The sequence below is a fragment of the Pseudorasbora parva genome, chromosome 15, assembly GCF_024679245.1.
Source record: "Pseudorasbora parva isolate DD20220531a chromosome 15, ASM2467924v1, whole genome shotgun sequence".
NCBI classification, from domain to species: domain Eukaryota; kingdom Metazoa; phylum Chordata; class Actinopteri; order Cypriniformes; family Gobionidae; genus Pseudorasbora; species Pseudorasbora parva.
In genome coordinates this window covers 33,001,176-33,020,996 of record NC_090186.1, presented here as the reverse complement: position 1 = coordinate 33,020,996, position 19,821 = coordinate 33,001,176, and the positions used below count along the sequence as shown (strand labels likewise).

Sequence of the window (19,821 nt, the reverse complement as noted above, 5' to 3'; positions counted from 1 at the left end):
CACATTTAAATATCAGAGTATTTTGTCTTTTCTATTCTAACGTCATGCTTGTGTATAGGTTTTGATATTGTAAGACCATCTGATGAAATACAGAAATATTTGAAAGAAATGTTGTAAAATAATAATTATTAAGTTTTATTTTCTTTTATGGATAAACACTAATAAATATAATGGATGAACCTGCAACAACTTGCCATTATCCACTTTCCAGAGTAAACAAAAACTATTTATATTATTTACACTTCATTATTACTATTAAATATAGGACCATGCACCATTAAGTAAAATAACAAGAGACATTATCACAATTTCATCTACACCCTCTTCACGTACCTGGCATCGAAAATGTGCATGCTTTAATTTTTATTGCAGTAGTAGATGTACCAGAATGATCAACATGGATCATCTTCAGTTAAGCTTGAAGTGTTTGTAATCCTTCCCTTTATTTCACTGAAAACTGACATACTTGTCACAGCATGCAAGTATATACAACTTTTTGGAGCATTGTACCAAATATAATATAACCAGATAAAAAATGTTTACTTCTCAAGTAAAAATATTCTTGGTAATTAATTAGATAACCTAAATAAACTTGTTGAATGTGTATTTACTGTACCAAACACCATACACAATACTCACCATACTTTATCACTCAACACTTTATTGGAGGATACATTATACAGTTGATAAAGTAGAATAAAGTCAAATTAGATTCAAGATAAATAAAAATGGGTTTTAAAAAACACATTAACATCATATTAATCCATTCACAGCTGCTGAAGTCACACAAATGAGTGCCACATAATCCCATCCAGTCAAGTATGATACAGAAAACAGATTTGATATAGTGTTGGAAAATAATGATTCATTATTACAACTAGACTGGTTTCTGTCTCTTCCCTCTATCATGTTCATGTTCTTCTTCTTCTAAACAGTTCGCCCACTTGTACCCTACAGTATAATCAATGTACAGATGATGTGATCACTGATGTTGTGTAGCCTTTTCTCAACCAGAGGAAGAAGTCGTATAATCCGAGGTTCTCCAGTCCTGGTCTAAAAGTAAAACAACAAACACAATTCATATTAAGTTTAATGTACAGTCAGGTTAACCTATGTTCTTCAGTAAACTCTCCACCTCAAAATGGGCAGAAATGCCAATTCCTGATTTAAATTTACAAAGCAGCAGTCAGTACATAAAATAATATACACATTGAAGCATTATGTATAATATTTCAGCCCATAATATTAGCCAAGTACTGAACAAAAACTAATTTACCCATATCAACAGCAACCTTTTAAACAGTAGATCTTTTAGAAAGAACTAACCAGATATTTCAAAGAACATTTACTATTTGATTCCTAATATGTCCCAACTCATTATCTTCTAAAGCTACCCAGAACCATCCATGGTCTACAAAACAACGGAGAAATACATGGAGTTTATAACAACTAAATGCTTTTTCCCACACTTGTCTACTTTTATCTAAGACAAAAAGACGGTGCAGTTTTTAAGAACTGAAGGCCAAAAGTGTAATAATAATTGTATCAAAAAGGGAAAACAAATATTTACCATTTTAAATAAATCCAAGATACAGAACCTCATTTGCTTATTTTAGGAGTTATTAAAATATTTAGACATGAATAATGGTACGTATTTTATCAGAGTAGAAAGAATGATCACTGTTGAAATGAATAGTCCTTTGAGAGATCAACATCAAATGTTGTACTACATATTACAGCATTGCTTCAATACAAGACATACCAATGGACTTGCGCACTTTTCTGTCTTCTTCGGGCACAAGATGTCCATCTTCCTTCCTCACCCTAAACAAAGGACTTATTTTCTTAGCTTGCTTCGATATAAGGTCTGGTCTTTCTTCTCTTCTGTAAAACAAGAAAGTATCATTTACTCTGTGCAAATACTATTGTTTTTAAAACATATAAATTAAGACAGTTAAAAGTATGTAATAGCAAGCTATATCATAAGAATTTGTTTGAAAATGTAGATAACTCACTTGATTTTGTGATCACATAAATTATTTACATGCAAACGGGACGTTATAAACAGTGCAAGTGATCTGATTAAGAAAAAATAATTGAATATCTGATGTCATGTGACCGAAGTGGCTTTTTGAGGCTTTTGCATCTGAACTCTTCATATACAAATACAGCTCTGGAAAAAAAAATTAAGAGACCACTTAACATTTAGAAATCCATGTTAAGTGGTCTCTTCATTTTTTTCAGAGCTATATGTACGAGAATCATACGAATTTGACAACTTGTTAAATCTTGTGAATTATTAAGACTTCGGGAATATGTTCTTACTGATTGAGATATGGGATTTGTAAGAATAAGTAACAACAAATGCTAAATAAAATGTTTGATAAAGGGTTCAAACCAACACATACATACCATTACAAATATTTGCTGTTGCAGCTTTTGGTTTTCTCCGTTACTTCTCCACAAACAAGAATGGGTTGACTGAGTCCGAGAGGCCCTTTTGGTCTTTTCAGGTAAAAAAAAAAAAAGAAAGAGAGAAAAAAGTCATAATATATAATATATAGCATTATAAAGTATACTATTTAAATAACAATATTTGGATTTTACATTAAAATGCATTTAAAGCATGGTAATTGTTGTGGCTACTGTTTATTTACAACAAATATCACATTAAAAATATCAATTGTTGTGGTTACTGTTTATTTACAACACATATCACATTAAAACTACCAATACTGTGGTAAACGCATGACAAGTGTTTTTTTTTATTTGTTTTTTTTTATTGTGCTTCTACTACAAATGCCACGTTGGAACTACACTAGTAATTATTATTTAATATTAACAAATGTTTAAAGGTCTATAGCACGTCACGTGACAGTGTTTAATCACCCTATTAGCAAGGTGTGTTTATTTAGAAAGCAAAGAAATGCAAAGCCTCAGTGGAGATGATGACAGATACAATGCAGTGACTGAACATGATCGATAACGACAAGCAGAAAATACTTTATATCAAATATTAGGACATAATATGTATGACTACTCACCAACATGTGGCACACGTGATCTGATGCCAAACATCGCGATGTGTTCTGAATGAGACTTCTTTAGCGCGATTTCATACCGATAGAATTTCCGTCTAATGTTGACGCCAAAGGTTTCCCACTGAAAGCAATTGGGTTCCCAGTTCGTCCATCGCGTGACGCCGAGGGGTCTACCTGTGGCGTCTTCAGTGTGACGCCGGGGCGCGCGCGGCGCGCGGCGCGGATAGAGACGGTGATTGCTTTTGGGTCTTTTCTTCACACAATTCAATCGTTTGGCCTCGGAATAGTTGGACTTTTTCAATAAAGTGTGCCTGTTGTCTGTTACAGTCTGTGTTTTATATCATATAATACGCAAATGGGTAGGTTTAGGGCGGGGTGGGGTTTGACTGCTGTTTCAAACGTGTATCATAGCGTAAATAAATGTAAATACAATTGTGCTGGCTGATTAAATTGAGAATCACACTCCAACATGTCATAATGTAAAAATTATAACCCAATATATTCCATCATAACGATAACATTCACATGCCCAACACGTCTGTTTATGACGTCCTAGGTTTCTCATTGAAATCAGTGGATTACCCAGTACGTCGAAAAATGGCGATTTAGGGGTACCCTGTGCGTCAACAGCTGACGTCAGGGTCCCTTGACCGTTCGGCAACATTTGACGAGTAGGGGTGAGACTGTGTTGAATAACGATAGCACTGATAAAAGTTACTTTACTAAGATTAGCTTGCATTCGTCTGGGAACCTGATAGCTGATGTTAGCAATGAAATGGTAAAAAATAACGAAAACGTAAAACTATTATTTATTTTACATAGATTAATTTGATCATAGATCATTTGGCAAATTAAATAACTGCAAATTATAATAGTTTTCAAAAGTAACCTCATCACTTGAAGCAACATTCACCGAAGGGGTCGAACTGGAAGCCATGACTAAATCGGCACCATAGGAGTTGAAACGAAATCGAAATTGAGAGGAACAGAAACTATTATTCACTGGATGGTCATATACATTTTCACCACTAGATGGGGGAAAATATCACACAGTGTAGCTTTAAAGATTATTATTTATAATAATTAATACAGATCCAATATACTAATACATATATTGCATGTGGATAGGGTACTGTGTGTGTGTGTGTGTGTGTGGAACTTTGAGTTTTAAGAGTTTTAAAATGGGCGCGAGTGCTTTTCACAAAACAAACACGCCCTCTGTCAATGTCAGTTAGGTGTTTCTGTCCACCATAGACCGTAAACAACATGGACACGTCGTCTTCAATGCCTCCCACTGACGAAAAGTTAAGTGTTATTTGCTTATAGAAGAAAAAGATTAACTCCCACATATCTGCAAAGCCTTTTGATTATCAAAACTTCTCTTATTGCTTTTTTCACACCCCCACATACGAGAGAAGTGCCAATCATGCATATTCCACATTTTATCATAAGTGTGGGGACTTTCACTGGTCTTGGTCTTGACTCGGTCTTGGCCTGTCATGTCTTACTCTGCTCTAAAGCATTGCTGAAGAAGATCATCTGTCAGCATCTGAAAGAGTGGTGCCATCACAGATAAACTAATATGACTCATCTAAGATCTCTATCACTTTCTATGATCACAAGGTAATGATGACGATAGGCCTGGATATGTAATGTATGCAGATGTGCTTAACCTTCCTCATACCAGCATTCCACTTTCTTAGCACGTCAGTGCATGACATGCCTGTCTTTCCTTGTCTGACTGCATTCTCTACCTCTAAAGAAGAAATGGTAACACTTTACAACACGGGTGCACTAATATGCATTAATTCATGCATTATTAAAGCACAGATAATCGTGAGTTATTGTATTACTGACGGTGAACTAACCCATTTATTAATGATTACTGCATCAGCAACTAATGAAAATTCATCATGATTAATAGATTAAGTAATCATTAAATTTTTATTAGTTAAATATTTCATAATGTATTAATTCCTTAATAACGTATTATATTAACTAATAATGTAAATTTACATGTTAATTACCACAACGGGTCAAAGCCATGCATTTCAACTTCCAGTTGTCTGCTTTAATTTATGATTAGCTAATGATTTATAAAGTTATCATTATGTAATGACTTTACTTGTTGGAGCACATGAATATTAACTAACTTATTAAGTAATAAGTAATTGTTGTTATGAGTTTTGAATTAATTCTGAATTAGTTAATAGTCATGTGCCCCATCAAGTACAGTCATAACATAAGGATACCTTTATAAATCATTAGCTAATGATTCATTAAAGAAGACTACTGGAAGTTGAAATGCGTGGCTTTGACCCGTTGTGGTAATTAACATGTTAATTTACATTATTAGTTAATATAATATGCTATTAAGGAATTAATTAATTACGACACATTTAACTAATAACTATTTAATGATTACTTAATCTATTAATCATGTAGAATCTTCATTAGTTGCTGATGCAGTAATCATTAATAAATGGTTTAGTTCACCATTAATAATACATTAACTCATGAATATCTGTGCATTAATTAAGCATGAATTAATGCATATTAGTGCACCCGTATTGTAAAGTGTTACCGAAGAAATAATAGTATTTCTTACTCAACCTAGTCTCACAGAATTCCGTGAAATGAACATGGACCCTTAACTCAAAAATTCGTGTTGTTTTTACGGAATCGCCGAAAATTCCGTGATGGGTTCGCAGAAGTGATGCCTATGTAAATCAATGACAGGCAGCATCCGTGATCCACACACAGATTCCCAACACACATTTAATTATTTGCATTTGTAAAAGTAGACATGATTTTATGAATATTTTTAGCCTACTTTTATATTTCAGAGCAACTAACTTCGCTCCTACCTTAAACCTACCCACTGTCAACAATATTAAACACATAACAGGGAAATAAATGTATAGTCACAGTTATTTATTGCAAAAACGGACCAGAAACAGTATAGAAGTATTAACTCATGTTGCATTCCAAATCTTCTGAAGCAAAAGGTTTGTTTACATTATAGAAGAACTGTCACTGACAATTTCGAAATTGCTAGCAATAGCATGCTAGCTTTGAAAGCATTAGATTAGAGTGCTCTCCAATGCCTCCCCTCCCCCAAAACATATGAACACACAGCCAGAGAAGATTCGGCAGAGCGTCATAATAATGGCAGCTGGATGCCAGTAATTCACTGTAAAATCTGTGTGTGTGTGTGTGTGTGTGTGTGTGTGTGTGTGTGTGTGTGTGTGTGTGTGTGTGTGTGTGTGTGTGTGTGTGTGTGTGTGTGCGTGTGTGTGTGTGTGTGTGTGTGTGCGTGCGTGTGTGCGTGTGTCTTTGTTGTGTGTTTCTTTGACCTTCTGACCCAGTCAACCACTGCAGGCACCTCCGAAAGTTCTCCAGACCAAGGGAACATGGGAGGCTGATACCCTAGAACACACTTGAAGGGGGTGAGTCCTGTAGATGAATTGGTGAGTGAATTCTGTGCATATTCTGCCCAAGGTAAAAAGTCACTCCAACGCTGCTGCTCTCGACTACAGTAAGATCTGAGATACCACCCCAATTCTTGATTCAATCTCTCAACCTGTCCATTAGCCTGGGGATGATAGCCAGAAGTTAGGCTAACATTTATGTCCAATTGTTTATAGAAGGCTTGCCATACTAGGGATGTGAACTGTGAACCCCTGTCAGAAACTATATCCTCTGGTAATCCACAGACATGAAAAACATGGTGAAATTATGCTTGTGCGGTTTCCATTGTGGGTAAGCCTTTTAGTGGGATTATCTGACATGCTTTAGAGAAACGATCTATAATTACCAGAATTGTAGTGTAACCATTGGAACTGGGCAGATCTTTAACAAAGTCCACAGCCAGATGAGACAAGGGGCGCTGAGGAATTGGCAGGGGTTCTAGGAGACCAGCTGGAAGTTCCCGGGTGTTTTGGACTGAGCACACACGCTGCAAGACTTGACAAACACAGAGACATCATTAACTAAATTAGGCTACCAAAAGTGTTAATGTTGTGACTTAATGTTGGCCAGGGGGACATTCTGGAGGAGATGGCTCTGTTTGTTGTTCACGTTGTAGTTCCTCCATTATATCCCAATGAAAAGGTGCCACAATGACTGAAGGAGGTAGAATTGGCCCTTTGCAGCAGGAATTGTCACTTGAGTCATACCTTCGCGAAAGGGCATCAGCTTTACTGTTCTTGCTTCCCGGACGATAAGTGAATGTGAAATGAAATCTTGTAAAAAAACAAAGACCACCGGTCCTGCCTTGAGTTGACGCTTTGCACACCTTAAATATTCTAGATTCTTGTGGTCGGTAATAACTTGAAAGGGATTGTGCGCTCCCTCCAACCAATGTCTCCATTCTGCAAGAGCTGCCTTTATGGACATTTCCTTAATACCAACATCATAGTTCCTCTCTGCCGTGGTTAGATTTCTGGGGAAAAAAGCACAGGGAAACATTTTACCTGGATTACCATGTCTACCTCCACAATGAACGGTAAGTTTAGATCTGGATGTTTCAGGATTGGGGCTGTGGTTAAGCTGGTCTTTAGGGCTTCAAAGGCTGATTGAGCTTGCAGAGTCCATAACAATTTCTTTGGTTTTCCCTTAAGCAGTGATGTATGGGGGCTTGCAATGGTACTGTAATTGCGGATAAACCTCCTATAAAAATGAGCAAATCCCAAAAATCTCTGCAATTCCTTTACCGTAGTAGGATGTGGCCACTCAGTGACAGCCTTGACCTTTCCTGTGTCCATCTCTACTCCTTTATGACTTATCTTGTAGCCAAGGAAGGTGGTGTTTGAGACATGAAATTCACATTTCTCTGCTTTGACATAGATATGGTTAGCCAGCAATCGAGACAGGACATATCTTACATGACAGATATGTTGCTCATGTGTCTTAGAATAGATCGAAATATCATCAATGTACTCAATGACGTTGTGGTTTAAGACGTCACAGAAAATCTAATTTATAAAGGATTGGAACACGGAAGGAGCATTAGCCAGGCCATAAGGCATAACGGAATACTCATAGTGCCCCCCTGGTGGTGATAAAAGCTGTCTTCCATTCATCACCCTCTCTGATTCTGATTAAGTTATAGGCACTGCGTAGATCTAATTTAGTGAAAATGGTGGCTTCTCGTACCTGTTCTAATGCAGAAGGAACTAAAGGAAGTGGGTACCTGTTCTTAATGGTGATGGAGTTGAGACCCCAGTAATCTATGCAGGAGCGTAGACCTCCATCCTTCTTTTCCACAAAGAAAAAAACGAGAGGCCGCAGGGGATATGGAAGGACAGATGAAGCCAGACTCCAAAGCCTCTTCTATGTAGTTCTCCGTGGCTTGTGTTTCTGGGATGGTTAGTGGATAAACCTTGCTCTTGGGGGGGTGCTGTGTTGGGTAGCAGCTCAATTGCACAATCCCATGGGCGATGAGGAGGTAGCTGGGTAGCTTTGGCTTTGCTGAAGGCCTCACTGTAGTCAGAATACTCTGGGGGAATATAAACTGGTTCATTAGTTACCGGACTCTCAATACTTGTGGTGAGACAGGGGAGTTGTGGCTGAACCTGGAGGCAATGTGACTAACAATGAGGAGACCATTTTGTGAGCTCTTTAGAATTCCAGGAAATTTGGGGGTCATGAATTGTCAGCCATGGATTTCCTAAGACTACTGGATGCTGGGGTGTTGAAGTCACATACAAGCAGATGGTTTCCGAGTGGAACAGACCTATCTTGAGGGTAATCAGAACAGTTTGATGGGTAATTCCTTCTCCAATAGGTGGACTATTTATGGCAGTTATGTTAATTGGTGGTATGCAAGGGATAATGGGTAAGTTGAGTTCATGGACCAGTTCATGATGAATCAGATTCAATGCAGAGCCAGAGTCAATTAAAGCTGGAACACATTAAGAGGGATTAGCAGAGGTGAGCGTGATGAGCAGAGTAAAACACTTAGTCAGCATCGTAGGTAAGGGTGTACTCACTTTGGTTTGGGCTGATTTGTTAGGGCATGAACGACACTGATGACCAGGCTGACCACAGTACAAGCACAAACGGTTCATTCTGCGTCGTTCCCGTTCCTCCACAGATACCTTGGTGAATCCGATCTGCATGGGCTCAGCTGGTTCCTGAACATTGGGGCCTGGGGTGACCGTTGAGGTTGCCAGAAAACTTGGTGGGTTATTGCGTAGAAGATTATCAGTCTTGATACCCATTGAGATAAGTTGACCAAGATCTGAACCCACATCTTTGCATGCAAGCTCAGCCTGCAACGTATGACTCAGGCCTTGCTTGAACACCGGTTTCAATGCGACCTCATTCCAGCCACTTTCGGCTGCTGAGTGATTTCCCTGACGTAACTGTAGCAACTGCAAAGAAACATCCCTCCCTCCTGCTGTATATTCAAAGACCTCTCGTATTTGCGTGGAGAAATAATCAAACAAAGTTCTCAATCTGTCATTATTATCCCAGACAGCAGATGCCCAATCGAGGGCTTTGCCAGTCAACAGTGACATCATGAACGAACACTTGGTCGAATCTCTGAGAAAAGCCTCCGGCTGGTTATCAAAATAGATAGTAGATTGACGCAAAAACCCTCAGCATATTTCAGCTGTGCCATCAAACTTGTCAGGTAAAGAGACTATTACCATATCAGGTCTAGTTGGAGGGAGAGACTGAATGTAACGTGTGAGATGTTCGTTTGCAGCCTGTAGAGAGGAAAGTTGGCCTTGAAAATCCTTGATCTTTTCCTTTTCATAAGCAAATGCGGCCTGTCATTGTATCATCTCCGCCAGATTCTGATCAGGCGAAGTATTCTGTAATGATGACTGACTCGGCTGGTTGTTGGAATCCATGTGCGGTGCTTTATTAGACACAGCAATACAAACACAGTACTGTGCTGAGCAAGAAGCGTGGTCAACAAACAGACACAGGGTCGATAACAGTATAGGCAGTCCAGATAGTAAACAAGTCCAAATCCTTAATCCAAAAGTCGTGGTCAAAACAGGCAGAGAAACATAAAAGTGAAATCAATAAACAGGTCAAAGAAAATGCTTGGTAGAGACAGGATAAGCTGGCAATACTTCGCAATGTGATGTACAAACAACATGGCTTAAAACAGGTAGGAACAGGAAGTGATGCAAGCGGAAGGGGCAGTATTCAGTACTCAGGAGATGGCTCCCTCTGGTGGTCGGAGGAATGGATGGCAGATGCAAATGTTGCACATATATAGTAACAATCAGGCCCAAAGTTTATCTCTAGCCCTGATCAAGCACAGCTGAACAAGACAGTACAGTAGTAAAGGTCTTCATGTTTAATATGTGGGCCCGATCCTCTGACTTTATTGGGACCCACTCCGCCCAGATGTTCACTGAGTGTAAAGCAATTTGATGAATCCTGCATAACTTCCAAATGCTCAGATAATATTAGGAGCATGCATGCAATTATGCAATGGCGATTTCATACTCCTCGGATGAAAATGCATTTTCTTATATTAATATAAATGTAAAAAAGCGAGTTGATTAAAGAGATATTAAAATCTGTTTATTATCAGCAGTTCAAATATGTGTTATGGTACAGAGTCTATGGAGACAAGATGGTGAGTTAATCAGGTTTATTGAGCTACCAGTGAATATTGAGCTTGACGGAAGGCAGTAGCAATGGAGGAAGGTCTTGGTTTGTATTGCAGGTTGCACTAGGAGTTCGCTGGAGGGGGTACAGGAATGGGATGCTGGAGAACACAGAACACACACACGCAGGACACAGGAGATCGTTGGAGACTTGGGAGTTGATATAGGAGACAGGAAAGTATCATCGAGGGAGTCCTTAAAGGGGTACTTCAGCGCTGGGAAGATGAATCTGTATTTAAACTGGGTCATTAATGTAGTAGAAATGTTAAATTATTTTTGAATTTGGTGCCTTCTAGACTGAGAAAAGAGAGAAAATGTATGGGAATGAAAGACTACAATTCCCAAAATGCTTTGCTGCCCTGTGAGGCCATTCCCAAAGCCACCGACTGAGTTGGAGAAGACACTACAATTAAAAACTGAACATGTCTGTTCAATATAATGAGTGAGTCACCACGCGAGTATCACAGCACTGAGCACTAACTGCAGGATTGAGATAAATGAGCTGATAAGCTCTCATGATGAGAGGTGAGGTAATCGTGACTACACTTGCGGTATACATTCACAACGCGAGTTTTCAGTCTGACGCATTTCAGTTCATGCCTTTGCAAGCTTAACTTTCATAGAAATTAATTTGAGAAGGTAAATGCCTTACATTGCTCACCATAGCTCCGTTTAAATGAGTGCCTGTAGCTGCGAGCTGAGCTCTGAGTGTGATCTCCCATCCCCCATGCGCGGGTTCAAAACATACAGAAATGGCTCCCTCTGCTGGTAGTCTTTAGCCTTTGGCCAAACATTTCTCCTATGATGCAAATATCTTCAATTTGCATCATAGGAGGAATTTTTCCAGAAATAAAATGCATAAATCTCTTGTCTCAGGGGAATATGAGGGGGGAAAGCACAATCATTTGAATATACTGTTTCTACTGATACAAACCCATATGCTAATTGCTGAAGTAACCCTTTAAGGTAAGCAGAAGAGGTTAGTACCTTTCTCAAACGAGACCGTGGCCAGTGACTTGGTGTGTGTGTGTCTTTTGTGCTCCTTGTGATTGACTGCAGGTGTGGGTGATTAGAACTCAGGTGAGAGAGTGTGCTGTGATTCTGTGACGTGAGAGCCTGGCGTTTCTGTGACATTATGATACTGGGTGCGTCTCAATCAGCTCCCTAGCTCCCGAGCTAGTGAATCAGTACATCGTGTACACGAATTAGGCCACTACCAAGGACCCTGGCTCAGTACACAATTGGACACTGTTGATTCCATTTCCGGTGACAGACATGTAAAACGTTACCACTAGTATTTCTCAAGCACTGACAAGATCGATGTGTATATATTTTTTTAATGTTAAAATAGGTAATAAAACCTATCTGATTATTTAATTGTTCTTTTGTTTGTTTTTGCAACATTTCAATGTTATAAATATTGACAACATTCTTACGCTATGCTTGTTTAAATATAATAAATTTCTCTCTTTACAAATTCTATTTGCACGTCTGTTTATTAAGGTGGCTCGTGCGATTGAGCCGTTTTGCGCCACATATCACCGCGAGCACCTTTTACCACCATTTAGAAAGTGTATGTTGTCAACGGTTTCTTTTCAAATCCTACTATTTGAATGTATACTAGGCCATATTAGGACTGCTTGACAGAATAGTTGCTTTTCCACGGGCAGAGGACCTTCCTGTCATTGGACAAGGTTTTGCTGACCTTGCTGGTTCTAGAGTTTTCCAAAATGGTGTTGGCAGCATTGATGGTTGTCAGGTGGGTGTCCAGTATGTTCTATAAAATTATTAACGTTCAAATGAATCAACAAATAAATGTAACACTGATAACAACAAAGTCATTTACATTATTCTCACTGCCGTTTTGTAGGTCAGGATTAAAACACAGAGTGAAGATGTTGTATGTTATCTCAACAGGAAACTCTTCCATTCCATTAATCTCCAGGCCATTTGTGACCCCAAAATGAGATTTTTTGATATTTTTGTGGGATATCCAGGATCAGTACATGAAAATAGCCAATTTTTCACACTGCACAAATAACCACCACAAGGCTATTACATCTTAGCTGATGGTGGGTACCCATGTGTAATGATTCGAGAGGTAAGGAAGGAAGAGGACAAGGGGTCGGCTTGGACTGCTGATGTCTTTTTATTGTATAACTTAAATCACAACGTGCATACTTCAGCGTGTGTCTTTTTCTCATATGCTCAGTCTCAGTTTCACTTCCTGGTCGTAGTACTTCCAGTTTCCGGATATCTCAGAGTCTCAGGGGGGTGCGTCAGCAGTCCGTCTCTCTCCCCCCTGTTTCCGATTCCACCAGCGTTTTAACCTCTCTCCACGCCCATTACTGGAACAAGAGACAGGTGTTATCAATCTGCGTCCAACCCACTCACTTACCGCTCGTCCCGCGGCTCTCTCTCCCGCTGCAGACCTCGCTAAACCACGCCCCCCTTGCCACATACCCCCACCGCCCGACTCAGGCCAGGGAACCCCCCCCCCCGCGCGTGTTGGTATCCTTCATGCGGTGGAGCCATTGGAGAGGAGCGTGGTCCGAACAAAGGGTGAACTCCCTCCCCAGGAGGTAGTAGCGGAGGGTGAGAACGGCCCACCTGATGGCAAGGCATTCCTTTTCTATGGTGCTGTACTTAGCCTCTCTCTTGGAGAACTTACGGCTAATGTACAGCACCGGCCGCTCTCCCCCCTCCACCTCCTGGGTCAGGACTGTGCACAACCCCCTGTCCGACGCGTCAGTCTGCAGCACAAAAGGGAGAGAAAAGTCAGGGGAGTGTAAAAGCGGCCCGCCACACAGAGCAGCCTTAACTTGGGTGAAGGCCTGCTGGCACGGCTCCGTCCACTGGATCGTATCTGGTAGCCCCTTTCTAGTAAGGTCAGTCAGAGGGCTGGTGAGGTCCGAATAATTGGGAATAAACCGCCTATAATATTCCACCAGCCCTAAGAACTGCCTTACCTCCTTTTTGGTCTTGGGCCTCGGACAGGTCGCAATCGCGGTGGTCTTATCAATTTGGGGACGCACCTGTCCATGGCCCAAGTGGAAGCCCAGATACCTTACTTCCACCCGCCCAATTGCACACTTCTTCGGGTTGGCCGTGAGCCCCGCTCCTCTCAGTGACCTCAGGACCGCCCTGACATGCTGCATATGCTGCTGCCAATCGTGTCTGTAAATCACGATATCATCCAGATAAGCAGCAGCATATGCGGCATGGGGACGCAAAATCCTGTCCATGAGCCGCTGAAAGGTGGCGGGAGCCCCGAACAACCCGAATGTAAGTGTGACAAATTGGTGCAATCCAAACGGCGTGGTGAAAGCTGTCTTTTCTTTGGACAATGAAGACAAGAGGATCTGCCAATAGCCCTTTGTTAAGTCCAATGTCGAATAAAATCAAGCCGTGCCAAGCCGATCAAGCAACTCGTCAACCCGCGACATTGGATAGGCGTCGAATTTCGACACAGCATTCACCTTGCGATAGTCCACGCAGAACCTGACCGAGCCGTCGGTTTTAGGACCCAAAACTATCGGGCTCGCCCAGTCACTGTTGGGCTCCTCTATTACTCCCATATCAAGCATTGCACCCAATTCTTCCTGAACCACCTTTTTCTTGTGTTCAGGTAATCTATACGGCCGGCTACGAACTACCACGCCCGGCTCGGTCTCGATATGGTGCTGAATCAGGTCGGTACATCCCAGTATGTGCGAGAACACGTTGGCAAACTCCGCCTGATAAATCAGCGAGTTGGAACGGTGAGAGGTTATCTCCACCAGGGGCCAGCGCGACTGATTGTGCTTTGATGCTCGCCTCTGGCCTGAGATCATCCTCTCCCCCGATCACCGTTGCCAACAACACTGATTCCACCTCATTCCATTTTTAAGGAGATTGAGGTAATAGATTTGACGAGCCCCGTTCTTATCGGAACGTATCACCTCATAATCGAGATCCCCAATTTGTCGTGCGACCTCAAACGGCCCCTGCCACTTTGACATTAATTTGGAGCTTGATGTAGGGAGTAATACAAGTACTTTCTCTCCCAGTGTGAATTTGTGTAGTTTAGTACCCCTGTTATACGACCGGCTCTGGCGGTCCTGGGCTTGCAACAAATTCTCCCTGGATAGCCGCCCCAGTGTGTGGAGTTTTGTTCGCAAGTCCAGCACATACTGACTTTCGTTTTTCGCCAAAGAAGGTCCCTCCTCCCAAGTCTCTCGTAGGACATCCAGCACCCCCCAAGGCTGGCGTCCGTAGAGAAGCTCAAAGGGGAAAACCCCATGGAGGCTTGCGGGACCTCCCGCGCGGCGAATAAGAGGGGTTCTAACCACTTGTCCCAATTTTTGGCGTCTTCCTGTACGAACTTACCGATCATGGATTTAAGTGTGTGATTAAACCGCTCGACCAAGCCATCCGTTTGTGGGTGATAGACGCTTGTTCGAATGGATTTAATGCCCAATAATCCGTACAGTTCGCGTAATGTACGTGACATAAACGCCGTGCCTTGGTCAGTGAGGATTTCTTTCGGAACCCCCACCCGGGAGATAAGACGAAACAGTGTGTCCGCAACACTCTTCGCCGAAATGTTGCGGAGAGCCACTGCTTCCGGGTATCGTGTTGCGTAGTCCACGATGACTAACGCAAAACGATGCCCGCGTGTGGATCGCTCTAATGGCCCGATGAGGTCCATCCCAATTCTTTCGAAGGGGGCCTGCATTAATGGGAGGGGGCGCAATGGCGCTTTTGGAGGCTTTTTTGGAGGCTGCATCAGGCTTTGATGGATCGAGGTTTGGTTACATCCTGAATCCACCAAGGCCTGATATGTACCCCTTTTGATACTCACGGGTATTTGGTACTCTCCTGCCTGATCGGGGGTGGCCTGCGGGACGTCCGGAACCCGGATCATTGTCCCGATGTCCATCATTGGACACCGGTCCACAAAATGACCTGGGTCCCCGCAACGCCAACAGGCCAGCCCAGGCCTACCCGCCGCCCCAGTGGCGGGGAGTGGGTTGGACAATGGACGTGGAGAGAGGGAGGAACCGGAAGCATGGTCCCCTCCCGCCCCTCAAATTCCCATCGGCCTCGGGGGGGAATACGAGGGGGGCCCGGTGGGCGGGACCTAGGGAGAGGGACAGGGCGAGAGAGAGAGACAGAAGGGAGAGAGAGAGAAGCAGAGGGGGGAGAGAGAGAGGCAGAAGTTAGTGGGGATTCGCCGACCCCAGGGCACGCGACCATGTGGTCCTCCGCCAGGTTGATGGCCATCTCCAGCGACGTGGGCCGGTGGCACTGGACCCACTCGGCTGTTCGCTTGGGGAGCCGAGCGATGAACTGCTCCAGCACCACCAGATCGACAATGTGGTCCACGTCGCTTCCGCCGGCCAATAGCCACTTGCGGCAGGAGTCCCGGAGCTGCTGGGCCATCGCCGACCCGCTGGATGATGGCCCTCTTCAGATCTTCATAGACCAGGAGGTTCACCACCGGCAGTTGTTGGGCAGCTGCCTGGGCTTCTCCAGATAGCAGGGGGATGAGGCGCACCGGCCACTGTGCACGGGGCCACCCGCAGGCCTCCGCCGTCCGTTGGAATAGTTCAAGGAAGGCCTCGGGATCGTCCTGTGGCCCCATCTTGTGCAACGGCACGTGAACCGGTGCGCCGGTCTGCCCAGCGGCCTCGGCGCGAGCCTCCCGGTCGAGCCAGCTCCGGAACCTCTCGCGGTCCTCCTGCTAGCCTTGGACGATCGCTGCGAATCTCCGTTCTTGATCCGTCCTAAGGTCCAGCAGTGCCTGATGTTGCTCGCGGTGTAGACCACGAGGGACGAGATGATCTCCGCAAGTGGGGTGGAAGATTGTGTTTGCATGGTGGCGGCTCGGTCCTACTTCCTTCCCGGGTTTCAGCACCAGTGCAATGATTCGAGAGGTAAGGAAGGAAGAGGACAAGGGGTCGGCTTGGACTGCTGATGTCTTTTTATTGTATAACTTAAATCACAACGTGCACACTCAGTACTTCCGGTTTCCGGATATCTCAGAGTCTCAGGGGGGTGCGTCAGCAGTTTGTCTCTCTCCCCCCTGCTTCCGATTCCGCCAGCGTTTTAACCTCTCTCCACGCCCATTACTGGAACAAGAGACAGGTCTGCGTCCAACCCACTCACTTACCGCTCGTCCCCTGGCTCTCTCTCCCGCTGCAGACCTCGCTAAACCACGCCCCCCTTGCCACACCATGCCTCAGCCAGCCAGTAACCATTATAACGCCATATCGGGAACCTGTGAATAACCCAGCAAAATGAAGTTTAGCAGTTGTAGTTTTTTTTTGTCTCACTAATCACTCAGCAATACAATTTTACCTGTTTATATTTTGCAAATAATTACGATATTCAACAGGTTCAACAGAACATTGTCTCGTGGAAAGTGTGTTATTGAGAGAGCCTTTGGTGTCATGAAGTCCAGGTGGCACTCAATATTCTTTAAAGCCCTGGAGGTCCACCCCAACTTTACCCCCAGTGTTATAGCTTGTTGCTGTATACTTCACAATATCTGCATAGACAATAAAGACATGGTTGAGGTTAAGTATGGAATAACGACAAAGTTGTGCACATCCGGGGTGGCATGAGGAGGTTAATGAAATTTGTGATTTTGAGAACGACACTGTTTATGTTGATCTTTAGGAGATTGAAGAAACACCAGATTCAGATGATGACAGCGGGGGAGTGGATGAACCAGAGGGGCACTGGAGTGGTGAACAACTCAGGGGAAGGCTGGTAGCTGAACTGTCTGGACAGCACAATGAACATAACTACTCTGCTTGTAAATGTAAGTGAAAATTGTCACATGCCTGTCCTGTCTTGTGTGCACATGTGGGTTTTTGTTAGTTGAGCATGTGCTCCTGTCATTAGCTGTGTCTCATTTCAGTAGTCTGCGTCCTCCGGAGGTCGCATTCGAAGGGTGCATACGTCAAAGGCCGTCTCATTTAAAAAAAGTGATTAGGACTCTCCAAATGCGACCTTCGAATGCGTCCTTCTTTCACAGGATTTCGGAGTGTGCACGAGGTGTAGCCTTCACGGCTGGAGATAACCCACAATTCTTTGCGTCTCCGTTAAAAACTGTCATTTTTTTATATTATATGAAAAAACGGCAACACTGCCAGATATACATGCGAGCATAGGTGTGGTGTTTAAAATAAGTCATTCAAGCTTTTTTTTTTTTTTTTTTTTTTAAGCTCTATTACCTCAAACAGATAGTTTTGGTAAACAGGATTACAACTGTTTAGTGCATTTTAAACGTTTAGAACAGTACATTGCTGTCAAGACAAGAAACATTTCATAATCATTTTCAAGTTATAAATAATTTTCATTCATATAACTGGCGTGAGAGCGCAACGAGGCTGAATGTGTTGGCACAGCAACGTGATACTTCCTGCCTGTATGTCCTACGAAGGACGTCTCGTTTAATTCTGATTGAGGACACTCCGTATACTGCATCCTACACAGGACGTGCCCTCCGGAGGACGCAGCCTTCAAAATTTAGCAAAATGAGACACAGCTATTGTCAGATCCCTCCCCCTTGTTATCTGATTAGTGTTGATTTCTCCCACCTGTTCCCTCTTGATTTCTTCCCTTTATAAGCTCCTTGTGTTTTTCAGTCTGTGTTGGATCCTTGTGAAATGTCTGCGTCTCCCGTCTTCCCCGTGATTGTATGTTTTTGAGTTTCTGTTTTGATTATGTATTTTTGCCCCCTTGTGGGTTTTGTTTTGTATTTATGTTTCTTTTTATAAAAAAAAAGATCACTTCTTTTGCACATGAGTCCTCGCACCATTTTCCCTTATCTGTGACGTGACAGAAGGATCCAACCAAGAGAATGAGGACTCAGCAGAGAAGGTCTCCCTCGGTGCCAGTTACGGGGGTCCCGAGTCCAGGGGCCCCGAGTCCAGACATGGCCTGGAGGGCTGTAATGGGAGGCTTTGTGGTGGCAGTCCTTCATGCTTGGGAGATGCACAGGGTCTCATCCACCGGTGGTCCCTGTGCCGGTGATCCCAGTTCCGGTGGATCGTGTTCCGGCGGTCCCAGTTCCGGTGGATCGTGTTCCGGCGGTCCCTGTGCCGGTGGATCGTGTTCCGGCGGTCCCTGTGCCGGTGGATCGTGTTCCGGCGGTCCCTGTGCCGGTGGATCGTGTTCCGGCGGTCCCTGTGCCGGTGGTCCCAAGTCCGGACACAGCCTGGAGGGCTGTAATGGGATGCTTCGTGGTGGCAGTCCTTCATGCTTGGAGAAGCACAGGGTGTTACCCACAACTCCGGCGGTCCCTGTGCCGGTGGATCGTGTGCTGGTGGATCCTCTCCTCTCTATGTGTGCCCCTATTCTCCCTTGATGACCCTGGCTGCTCTGCGGATGACCCTGGCTGCTCTCTTTCTGCCACAGAAGGATTCTCTGAGCATGAGGCAATTAAAACCGATGGTTGTACAGAGGGTTTAGACTCAATTGCCTCATGCATTTCAGAGAACCACTTCCACGTGGCAGCAGTGTCTCCACCTACCTCTGTGGACACACCAGACTGGGGTGCTTTCAGATCCTTTGTGAAACAGAATTGCTTGATTGTACATAGTTTAACTTAATAAGGTTAACTTTAATTACTCAATAGTTTATTTTGTTTTCTTAGTTCTGTAATGTAAAAAAATAAAAGAAAAAATGATGTTAATATGAATTTTAGAAATAAACAATGTTGATGTGTTTTATCTGACAACCTACCTTGTACGTCTTTTTTCAATTTTCCCACTTGCGTCCTGCCTGCTGTGGGGAAAGCTTGTCTTGAAGGCCCATCTCTTCAATTATGAATCTAAACAGACATAAGTGTAATACATACTGATTTTTTAAAAATTGTTATTCACCTCTTTTCCAGTCCTGTACTCAACAAACATATTTGATTAAAACAGTAATGTAGTAGTGGAAGATGTAAAGGTGGTCTATGGTTTAATCGTGATTAACACATTTGCTATTTCAACACTCTAAAAATATGTAAACAGGCTTTACTGAAATGTTGTTGTTTTTCTCAGGGATAATTGTTACTCACGTCCAGCCATCTTTGGCACTGTTCCGGCTGCCAGTAAACAGCCGGTCGTGCATTCGCCTCAGGCAAATGAGCTGACTGATTTCCT

At 43.1% G+C, this 19,821-nt stretch overlaps 1 long non-coding RNA gene across 2 annotated transcripts; it reads right to left on the bottom strand.

The window, feature by feature from the left end:
* Positions 1-860: 860 nt before the first annotated feature.
* LOC137041960 (uncharacterized) lies at positions 861-3,098 on the bottom strand. 2 transcript variants are annotated; one of them, XR_010898187.1, is made up of 4 exons: positions 3,045-3,098; positions 2,413-2,505; positions 1,763-1,884; positions 861-1,053 (listed from the first exon to the last, which is right to left on the bottom strand). It is a non-coding gene; the product is annotated as an uncharacterized lncRNA (long non-coding RNA). The 2 variants fall into 2 exon arrangements; XR_010898186.1 differs by lacking the exon at positions 3,045-3,098 and having other exon boundaries at positions 2,413-2,597.
* Between the last annotated feature and the right edge of the window lie 16,723 nt (positions 3,099-19,821).